Below are 11,112 nucleotides of genomic sequence, written 5' to 3'. Positions count from 1 at the left end.
GGAGGGAGGGAGGGAAGGAGGCAAGGGCGACTCCTATGGGTCCTGGGTGGATTCGAAGCACCGCTCATTTCCAAGAGCCGAGTGCACTGACCGCCGGCTCCGTGAAAAGGGCCACCAAGGCGCGGGTCTACAGCCCTGGAGGGGCGGTGTCCACGCTGCTGTGAGGCTGGGTCGCCTGAGGTCTAGACGCACCTAACCCCCTGCTCCTGAGGCTTCAGGGAGCTGGGGAGTCTGCGGGGGGATCCCTGATCTCCGGCACTAGGCTGAGGAACTGGAGACCCTGCGTTGGATGTGGGAGCCTGAATCTAGACTGTGGGAGCCCCAGGGACCTTGCTTCGCGGGAGGTGAGGAACCCTAAGCTAACACCTCTCGGGAGCTTCAGTGTACTTGCCTGAGAGATCGCAGGTGCTCCCAGGATCGTTTTTTTTTTTTTGGTGGGCCAGTCGTGGCAAGACATAATACATTTCTTGGATTTTTGTTTGTTTGTTTGTTTTGTTTTGCGGTACGCGGGCCTCTCACTATTGTGGCCTCTCCGGTTGCGGAGCACAAGCTCCGGACGCGCAGGCTCAGCGACTATGGCTCACGGGCCCAGCGGCTCTGCGACATGTGGGATCCTCCCGGACTGGGGCACGAACCCGCTTTTTCTGCATCGGCAGGCGGACTCTCAACCACTGCGCCACCAGGGAAGCCCTTGGATGTCGTTTTTAAGCCTTCTTATTCGTGTGGTTTTCGTAGTGTAGTGGTTTTCACGTTCGCCTCACACGCGACAGATCCCCTGTTCGAAACCGATAAAAGACCACCTTTTTTTTTTCTTCCTGAAACTTACATTCTCGTTTAAAAACCAGAAAGGGGGCGAGTGGGATGGGTTGTGGCAGAATTTGTAGCTGCGTTTTTCTCTCCCCAAACCCAGGAGGAGTTCCGTTACCACATGAAGCCTACTCAGCACTAGGAGCCAGCCCTCCTTTCTCTCCTCTGAGTCACTTTGGAGACCAGACCACAGACATTCCAAGGAGGGCACAGGAGAAGGCCCACTTCAGGTTATCTTTAAATCTGGAAATCCCCTCAATTTCTCATCTGGTGCCTAAATCTCCTCTACATGCTGATACGTATTATGTCTCTGAAAACCAAGAAATGCATCCCTGTGAAGCAACCTTGGCTTTCCCTCACCCCAGCACACTTGCGAAACAATTTGATTTGAGTGCCAGAAGAAAAGAGGATGAATTCAACTCTGCACCAGGGGCTCGAGCCAGACACAAAGATGAAGAATTTCAGGCTCCACGAATTGAGCGGGTCGGGGAGGAAAAGGAGCCGGTAACGTGCCTTTATCAGGAGAGCCCCCAGAGCCACATCAGAGATCAGGAAGTAGACAGATCCACTCATCATCACCCGCTGAGAACCAAGCCTGCCCCTGACTCATAAGGAAAGTGAGGTTCAGAAAGAGAGCATGACTTTGGCTCTGTTGTACACAGCGCTAAAGCTAGAGTAGGATGGAACCCAGCCTGTTACCTTGTGGCCTGGCCTCAGAGCCCAAAGCGTCGCCCAGGCGGGGAGTGGTGAAGCGTGATGAGCTGCATTCAGACCTGGGCTCTGGGAATCGCCTTTTTTCTGCTCTCTGCATCTCTAAAATCTAATTTTTACTGGGGTAGACAGCCTATCTCCACTTTACTTAGTTATTCTGGGGTTTTTTCTTATTTCTTCATTTGGAACATATTCCTCTGTCACCTCATTTTGCCTAATGTACTTTTTTTATTTCTATGTGTCTGGTAGGTTGGTTACATTTCCTGGTCTTGGAGAAGTGACCATTTGTAGGCGACTTCCTGTGAGTACCAGCCACCCACTACCTTCTCATCACCAGATCTATATGCTCTAGGGGTGCCCTGTATGTGGGCTGCATGGGTCTTTCTGTTGTGCCTGGCTGACCACAGTGCATGGTCTGGTAGGATTAGTTGGTCCCCGTCTCTTTGGTTGTCAGGCCCTGCCTTGTTTGGAATCTGCAGCCGCTACTTGGCACTGCCGGGTCAAGAGGCAACTGGCTGTGGAACCCCCGTGGGGGTGGCGGGGGCTAGTGCTGTCTCACTGGTGGGTGAAGCCAGGTGCTAGGGCTACTGCTAGTGCTGGCCCACTGGTGGGCAGAGCGGGGTCCTGGGGTTTGGCTGCAAGGCCCAGGAGTCCCAGAGCTGGTGTCAGACTGCTGGTGGGTGGGGCTGGTTCCCGACACAGCTGACTGTGGGGGTTCCGGGTATCCCGATACTTGTGTTGGCCTGCTAGTGGGCGGGACCAGGGTCCAGCCAGTCCCAGGGCTGGTGAAAACATGGGACATTTTAAAGAAAAGTAATAACCTTGGATTGTTATTATTTGGATGGTTATAAACCTTGGGTTTATAACATATGCAAAGTAAAATGCATGGCAACAAAAGTGTAAAGGCAGGCAGGGGAGAAATGTGAACTGGTATGACTTCACTTGAAGGCAGACTGTGGTAAGTTACAGATGTCTGCTCTAAAGCCTGAAGCAATCGCTGAAATAACAAGAGTTATAGCTAGTAGGTCAACAAAGGCAAGAAAATGGAATCATATACAAAACTATGTAGAATCTATGATAGAGCAATTGCTCTTCTGGCTTTCTACCCTATGGACATGTGTACAAGAATGATGACTGCAGCATTACATGTAATAATAAAAGCATAGAACCAAATTAATTTCAAAGTATATGCAAAGGAGTAAATAAATACTATACAGACAATGGAAGAAACTTCATTGATTACAGGAATTCACAGGGTAGTGATGAGTCTACTCTTGAGGATTTTTCAATTCCCAGTAACCTGTTTTCCTCCTGAGTTCCTCTCGGAGGATCGATGATGATCTGGGCTTAGTTAGATCCTCCTGTTGTGCACAAAATACAGGGTACAGGAACATAGTAGTGGAGGAGCCTGTCTCGGCCTTTGAGGGAGAAGGTGTATAGAAAAGGGAGGACCCCGAATCCTCTGCATTATAGATGCCGGAGAGATGCGTCCCTGAGTAGGCTTAGAACCACCAACCTTTCAGTTAACAGCCGAACGCGCTAACCGGTTGCACCACAGAGATACCCATACTCCACTTTTCCTCTCTCCTCCCTCACCTCATCCCCAGCGAGAGCAAGCACGCCTTCCACTCTATGCCGAGGCACCCGCCTTTAGCAGTGCAGTCGTACCTGCTCAAAGGAGTCCGGGAAAACCGGAGAAACCCGTGGGAAAGCCGTGCGTCGGGCGATTCCGAAGGCAGAACAGCAGCCGAGCGTCCCCGCCGCGCCTTGCTCCACACCCGCCGCAGATGCCAGCGCCCCGGAAACGCCCGGGGCCACGAGCCCCCAGGCCTGAGCCGAGTGGGGCCCAAGGGAAGCTGAATGCCGGGTGGGCTCCGTGACGGGTCCCCGTTTGCTCCGCCTTCACCCGACCATCTGCCCCGCAGGTTTAGTAGGTGTGCTTGGTGTGGCTGCATCGGGAAAAAGATCAGGTCAAAAGAGGAAACGTGAAAAGGAGCGAAAGCAAGCAGAGGCATGGATGAGACAGCGAGACCTCCCAGGAAGCCTGTGAGGAGGCTCGGGCCAGATCCTGAGAAATAAAAATTGCTTTTATTAAGTAGCAGAATGGGGAGGGAGAATCGGAGAAGAGCATGAAAGAGGGAAAAGCACGAACATCTGTAGGTGTCCAAGAATAAAACAGCAAAAGCAGTGTGGATATATTTACCTTCAAAAAATTACGGGAAGTGCAGTGACTGCCAGCCTGCCTGTGGCACATCATGACCGTATGGTGGTTAATACTATGTGGTGGCCGCAGTAATCTCGGTTCAAATCCGAGCTATAGTAGGATGGTGTCTGTGACTGGTCTCTCGGTTTGCTTTTTTTTTTTTAAACATCTTTATTGGATTATAATTGATTTACAGTGGTGTGTTAGTTTCTGCTCGGTTTGCTTTTAATGCCAGCACCAGCTACGCCCCTTAAGAAGCAGTCAGAGAGCAGAGTATACCGCCGGCCACACAGCGCGATGCGGTCAGAGGAGGAGTAAATCCCACGGTGCACAAACCTGCGGGTGGCGTTGTCTCACCTCTGAACAGAAAATGTCTCTAAGGGTGGAATACAGCCTCTCAAGGAGGCTTGTCTGTACGTTCCGCTAATTAAACAGTGCCGTCATTACCGGTTTTCTGGTAAAGATCATTCAAGTATCAGTGTTGGGTTTTTTTTCTAAACGAAAACGAGGTTTTAATGAGTTTACAGTAAAATGCAAGCTAGTTGTCATCATCTACACCAGCTTGTCTCCATCCATCATCCACTAATTTTTATGGGAAAAGTAAATCATTGAGCTACAGTTCACATAGAGTTAAAAGCACAAATCTTTAAAGCATAGTTTTTTGAATTTTAGCAAATGTAACTATTACCCAGATCAAGTTATAGAATATTGCCATCATCCCAGAAATGTCCGCTGAGCCTCTTTCCAGGCAATTCCTACCTTCTCTCTCTTAGTTGATTACTAGTGTGAGGTCTATTGCCGAAATTACTATTGCCTGCTATTGAAATTCAAATGAACGAATGTATTTTTTTTGTATCTGGCTTTTTAAGTACAACATTATGTTCATTAAACATAACTATATTATCGTGTATATCACTTCTTAATTTTGGTATTGTCGAAGTAATTTTGGTGTTATTTGTTGTTATTTGATGAATATTCTTGGTGTTTTGATGAATATTGTATACCAATCTTTTTGTATACTTGTGCATTCATAGAAGTACTGCGACTGCTGGGTCATGGAGTAGGAACAAGATTAACTTCATTAGAAACTGACAAATAATACTCTAGAATGGTTTCAAACCAGTAACTATGGTTGGAATTTCTCTGCATTCTTGTCAGCATTTGGTGTAGTAATTCTTTTAGATATAGCCATGCTGGAGGGTGTGTAATGATATCTCCGTATAGTACTAATGTGCATTTCCCTAATGAATAAAAATGTCAAGAATATTTTCTTATAACTTTTGGTCATTAAGATATCTTCCTTTGTGATCCAGGACGACCTTGGCTTAGCCTTCCCAGGAAAAGGAAGCAGCGTCGGGTGGTCAGTCGCTGTGCAGGTGGATCCTCCCGAGGCGTCTCTCCGAGACAGAGACCCAGACTCGGGGTGTTTGGAGCGGCGACACGTGCAGATCAATGACTGGCACGGCATCAGCGCCCCCTTCCGGCCTCCCAGGCCTTTGCCGTCTCCACGCACTCCTCAGTTAAGCAAGGGCAGAGAACTGTCAGTTGAGACAGCGCAATGGCTGCGGGTTGGTCTGTTTGGAGCCGCTGCTGAAAGGTGGTCGGTGTTGTGAGCTGTGCAGTGAGTTCTCCTGTATGTGTGTGTGTGTGTGTGTGTGTGTGTGTGTGTGTGTGTGTTGGGGGGAGATTGGGGAGGAGATGTGGGAGGAGAGGTCTTCTCTTGAATTCCTTTGAGGAAAGCGGTTTAGAAAAACAGCGTGGGGCGGGTGGAAGGGAGGGTGGCGACCCTGAGTGAACCTTGGAGGGGTGGGAGGCTGCACTGTGCCTGCGGGGTATGTGCCCCTAGTTACCTGGCAGGAAAGATGCCATGATCATGATGGTGGCTTTCCCAGCGCGACGCTTGTCCATTGCACTCAGGTAGTGCTGACTTTAGAGATTTCCCCAAATGTGGGAAACTTGACCTCGGAATTTGTGCTCGTAGGGGTATGTATTTGCGCTCTCCGCTATCTCTCTGTGTATGGCAGGGGAGTTCTCTTCCGTGGTGCCTCACTGCACTCTACTGGCTCAGGCCCAGGGCGAGAGGCTCCCTACACCCAGGGCTCCAACCCACATCTTCCTGGCTTTCCTATTCCGGGACCAAAGTGTATGGATGGGCCCTGCTACTTGCTTCAGGCCTCCTGTCTGCAGGCTTGCCGGCAGGCATCTGCAAGAGAAAGGCCACATGGCGGAGGTGGTGGGGAAGCGTGGGAGAAGTCACCCAAAGGCCTCGAGCTCCACAGTCCCTTTGGGGCCAGATCGGCACCCCTTCCAGTAACATGGAGGTCGGAGGCCTGCCTTCGCAAGGAGGCTCCGGGGGCCAGAGCGCTGTATCCCTGCCCCGGGTTAGCCAACTCTTTTGGTCTCTCACCCGGCTTTCCCTTCTCCTTCCTCCCGTTCCACCCCAGCAGCGTTCTTGGGGACAATAAGCTGTACCCTATCACCCCCTAACCCACGCGTAATGACCCAGTCCCTTCTCCAGTGCTTATGAAGAGAGCTGAATCAACGTTTTCTAACAACGGGAGGAGAGAGAACCTGCGGCGACAGGAGGCAACCCGTTCTTATGCTGGTTCTTTTGGCACAGCCCATTGAGGCGCCCGGCTCAGGAGCCTGGAATCGTCCCTCCTGCTTGAGGGACCTGGGTCGCACGCGGCCCACGGAACCGGCCAAGTTGGCGTCTCTCCCACTGCCTCTCAGGGAACAGCAGGAAATCCTGTGGGGTCCACTCTTACCCAGAAGAGACACCCGGGAAATGATCCATTAGAAGCCCGGACCCTGCTCGATAGACCACTTCGGAGCGACGCTTCTGTCGGCCGGTTCTTGAGAGGAGAAATCATTTAGGACAAGGCGTTCTTCAGTGTCTTGTCTCAGACAAGAGTGAAGCAGGGTGATTCTTCCAAGAAGCTGGCAGTCCTGATACCTGTGGTCTCAGAGAGGCTTGTGGGGCAAGAGCGCCCTCTCTCGACCAGGGTTATCCAGCTGTTTCGGCCTCCACCTCTTCCTCCTCTTCTCCTTCCCCTGTCGTTTTCTATCTTGGTGTTCCTTGAGTGCTTATCTTCCTTTTGTGCCTCGGAACCTCTCACCCTCTACCATGGATTACACATTTTCCTGGGTTGTTCTGAGCTTCAAATAAGGAAATGTATGTAAGAGTGCCACAAATGCTCAAAAATTTTGATCTCATTATTTTATCAGTAACATCATCTGAATCATCAGGATTGTCTAACTCCCTTTTTAACAATTGCATTTTAATTGTCTGAATATATTAATGCACATTTAAACACCATATAATTTTTGAATAATAAATTGCTTCTGATATTTTAGTATCAAAAATAATGCTGTAGGGCTTCCCTGTGTCGCAGTGGTTAAGAATCCTCTTGCCAATTCAGGGGACACGGGTTCGAGCCCTGGTCCGTGAAGATTCCACATGCCGCGGAGCACTAAGCCCGTCTGCCACAACTACTGAGCCTGCGCTCTAACGCCTGTGAGCCACAACTGCTGAAGCCCGCGCACCTAGAGCCCGCACTCAGCAACGAAGACCCAACGCAGCCAAAAATAAATAGATGAAATAAATAAATTCATATAAAAATAATGCTGTAGAAAGTTCTTACTTGTAAATCCTTGGCAATTCTGTAGGATAGACACTGTCCTTTTTTCCACCCTGTAGCCAACCTGTCAGTGTTAAATACCTTTAACAAAAATTTTACAACAATCAAACGCTTGGGGCCAATTGCCTTCGCTTGTTACCGTCTCAGTTCAAGGACTCTAGGTAATTGGCACAATACCCTGGATTAGCTAAAATGGAGAATTTTTTCTCACTCTCTTCTGTTTTGTCTCCTTTCTTCAGTTCTTAGGTAACAACATCCTAATAAAATGGTTGGCAACAACAACACAAGTATATCACTGTATCTTGGGGAAAGTTAGTGCTTTCCTTGTTCATATGCTTGTCTACCCAATTTGTGCTTGGAGCCAAGGAAGAAGAGATCTGCCATGGGCTCCACTCTTGCACTCTTCTGGCTGTGCCTTCTTCCATTAGGCAAGGATCATGTGGACCCAAGAGGACATTCCCACATGGTGCCCATGTCCTCCCTTGCCCATAGGGCTGTCAAATGTGTAACGAATCCCAGAGTCCCTTGCCCAAGTGTCTTTTAGCTCATGTATAGAGACTGTGGATCTTTCTTCCTCGCACTGTCAAATTGAGGGCAAAATGTACTTTTGTTTGTTTGTACTCAAACCTAGGGCTTGTGGGCAATGTGACATCAAGAGACCACTTTTTAGGGAGAGCTAATGGATGTAGCATGGATGTATTGGAGGTGCAGGACACAATCTGGTTCCAGCAGGCCAGTAGGCAAGTGGTGATGGATGTTCTCACCATGCTTCCTTTTTCTGGTGTGTCACTCCAAAAAGTATAGGAATTCTAAAATCCTATACATTCAGGTGATTATAAACGTATAGTTTTCAAAGTAAGAGAATACAATCTATTTCAGTTTCAACTGAGAGATTTTTTTTTAAAAGCTTGATCAGTAGCTTTAAAAAAGATAGACCCATGGTAGATGCCAAGCTTGTCACTAACATTTGCAGGTGCCAGTGCAAAAAATAAAAGGAGAGGCATCAAAGCTGCTTACACTCTGAGTTTGGAGTGCCGAGATAGCTTCTTTCATATTCTGTTCCAGGGGGCCTTGAGTACAGGAAACATGGAAGTCAAGTTTTAGTCCCAGACTAACTTAAGAAGTCATATAGGAGGTCCTCACTACATTAAGCTGGGACCCCAAAGTCTTAAGCCCTCAGGGGTAAGGGTCATCTGATCTAGTCCTGTCCCTTCAAATCCCAGAGCTCTTTGGTCAAGGCAGCCTTGGTGCCACAAACAGTATAAAGAAAAATAAAGTTTTAAAAGTTCATGAGAAATCATGGCCACAGACTTGACCTCTAGCAGATTTAGCCTTGGGTACCCAGAGCCTGGGTAGTCTGAGAAACCATAAGACAGCAACTTGGTGTGTTGTTTCCCAGCTGGTAACAAACCTCAAGAGCCTATTAGAGGAGAACATATTCAGAGGAAAATATATTCATTCTAGGGCTGTAGAGGTGTCTACAAATAACATTTCAAAAGAATCAACTAGTATCTAGAATTCAGTTATAAAATATAAGAACAAAATCTCATGTATTTGGAATTTTAGAAACACTTCTACCAATCCTTGTATCAAAGCAGATGTGAAAATTAGAAAATATTCTGTATCAAACAAAACTGAAAATACTATGTATATGCAGAAGGTGCAGCTAAGCCAGTCTTTAGAGGACAATACACAGATTTAAATGTAAATTATGAAATTTAAGGCTGATTTCTGAAGAGCTAAACCTCCATCTCATAAAGTTACAAAAAGAATAATGACAACAACAAAAGCAGATAGGAGCAGAAATTATATATAAAACCAGGAATTTTCAAATTAGAAATAAATATACAGAAGAAAAAGTATAAATGGCTTTTTATAAAGACTGGCTGGCTCTTTGAAAAGACTGCTAAAACTGTTAAGAGAGAAGAAGGAAGTCATTGCTGCTGAACCTGTAGACATAGGGGAACAATAAATGAATCTCATAAACACATATATGCCAACAAATTAAAAAGTTGAGAGGAACTGAACATATTCCAATAATGATTCTGGGGGGAAATGAGCTAGTCCTACAAGCATTAAATTTTTTAAAATCAGAATTTAAAAATCTTCCTGCAAAGAGAGCTTCAGAACGAAAAAAGTTCATTAGAAGAAATGATTCCCGAGCAAATAAATTCCAAAAGTATTAAAAGATGGCATATTTTCTCCAACTTATTTTATGAGTTTATATTGGAACCAAAAAACGGCAATGTAAAAAACAGAAATTATAGGTCTGTCTTATTGCTGAATATAGCTGTAATTTAAAAAAATAATCAAGCAATGTATTAAAAATATATATTGTGACAAAATTGGTCTTATCCTGGAAAACAGTTGATTCTTGTTAGAAAATAAATTAATCTAATTTACCACATTAACAATGTAAGGGAGAAAAATAATAATCACTAAGATACAGAACGGGTGTTTGAAAAAATTCACCATCGATTTACCATTTTTTAAAACTTAAGCATAATAGTATAGAAGAGAACAGACCTAAGCTGCTTACGGGTAGTTTCAAAAACAAAACCAAAAGAAACACACAAAAAACCTTCAGCGAACATTATAGCTGATGATAAAATACTGGCTTTCCCCCCTCCCCCAACCCTTACCAATCAGGAACCATCAGGAATCAGACAAATAGGCCTCACTCTGACCACATCTTTTCACCACTGCGATGGAGATATTAGCCAGTGAGGAAAGGCAAGAAAAAAAAAAAGAAACAGTATAAGATGTGAAGATGACCAAAAAACAAATAACCCAATCAAAATATGGGCAGAAGACCTAAATAGACATTACTCCAAAGAAGATATACAGATGGCCAAGAGGCACATGAAAAGATGCTCAACATCGCTAATTATTAGAGAAATGCAAATCAAAACTACAATGAGATATCACCTCACACCAGGCAGAATGACCATTATCAAAAAATCTACAAACAATAAATGCTGGAGAGGGTGTAGAGAAAAGGGAACCCTCTTGCACTGTTGGTGGGAATGTAAATTGATACAGCCACTATGGAGAACACTATGAAGGTTCCTTAAAAAACTAAAATTAGAGCTACTATATCATCTAGCAATCCCATCCTGGGCATATATCTGGAGAAAAACATGGTTCAAAAGGATACATGCACCCCAGTGTTCATTGCAGCATTATTTACAATTGCCAAAATATGGAAGCAACCTGTGTCCATCAACAGATGAATGGATAAAGATGTGGTACATATGTACAATGGAATATTACTCAGCTATTAAAAAGAATGAAATAATGCCATTTGCAGCAACATGGATGGACCTGGAGATCATCATACTAAATGAAGTAAGTCAGATAGGAAGACAAATATCATATGATATCGCTTATATGCAGAATCTTTAAAAAAAGGTACAAATGAACTTATTTACAAAACAGAAACAGACTCATAGACTTAGAGAATGAAATTATGGTTACCGGGGGGAAGGGGGGGGAGGGATAGATTGGGAGTTTGGGATCGACATGTATACACTTGAAAAAAGAAGTAAAGATGAAAAATGAATACTATAATTATTTACATATATGAAGATAAATTACTAGAATTATTAAGAGAACTGAGTTTATCTGGTATATATAAAATTTAAAAATCAGAGGAACTGAGCTAAATTAAGGGTTTAAGAAGAAAAGGTATTTAAAACGTTATAAATATTCAACAATTGTAGCATGCAGTTCAATCACATGCACTGGGGA

The 11,112-nt window shown here is 45.5% G+C and overlaps 1 non-coding gene across 1 annotated transcript; it reads left to right on the top strand.

Annotated features, from left to right (window-relative positions):
* Nucleotides 1–5,563: 5,563 nt before the first annotated feature.
* On the top strand, nt 5,564–5,725 carry LOC112413780 (U1 spliceosomal RNA). The gene has a single exon (XR_003006029.1). It is a non-coding gene; the product is annotated as a U1 spliceosomal RNA (small nuclear RNA).
* Nucleotides 5,726–11,112: the final 5,387 nt, after the last annotated feature.

This window comes from Neophocaena asiaeorientalis, unplaced genomic scaffold (assembly GCF_003031525.2).
Source record: "Neophocaena asiaeorientalis asiaeorientalis breed wild unplaced genomic scaffold, Neophocaena_asiaeorientalis_V1.1 scaffold474, whole genome shotgun sequence".
Lineage (NCBI taxonomy): Eukaryota > Metazoa > Chordata > Mammalia > Artiodactyla > Phocoenidae > Neophocaena > Neophocaena asiaeorientalis.
Note: the sequence above shows the minus strand (reverse complement) of the source record. Positions and strands in the feature narration are given on the sequence as shown.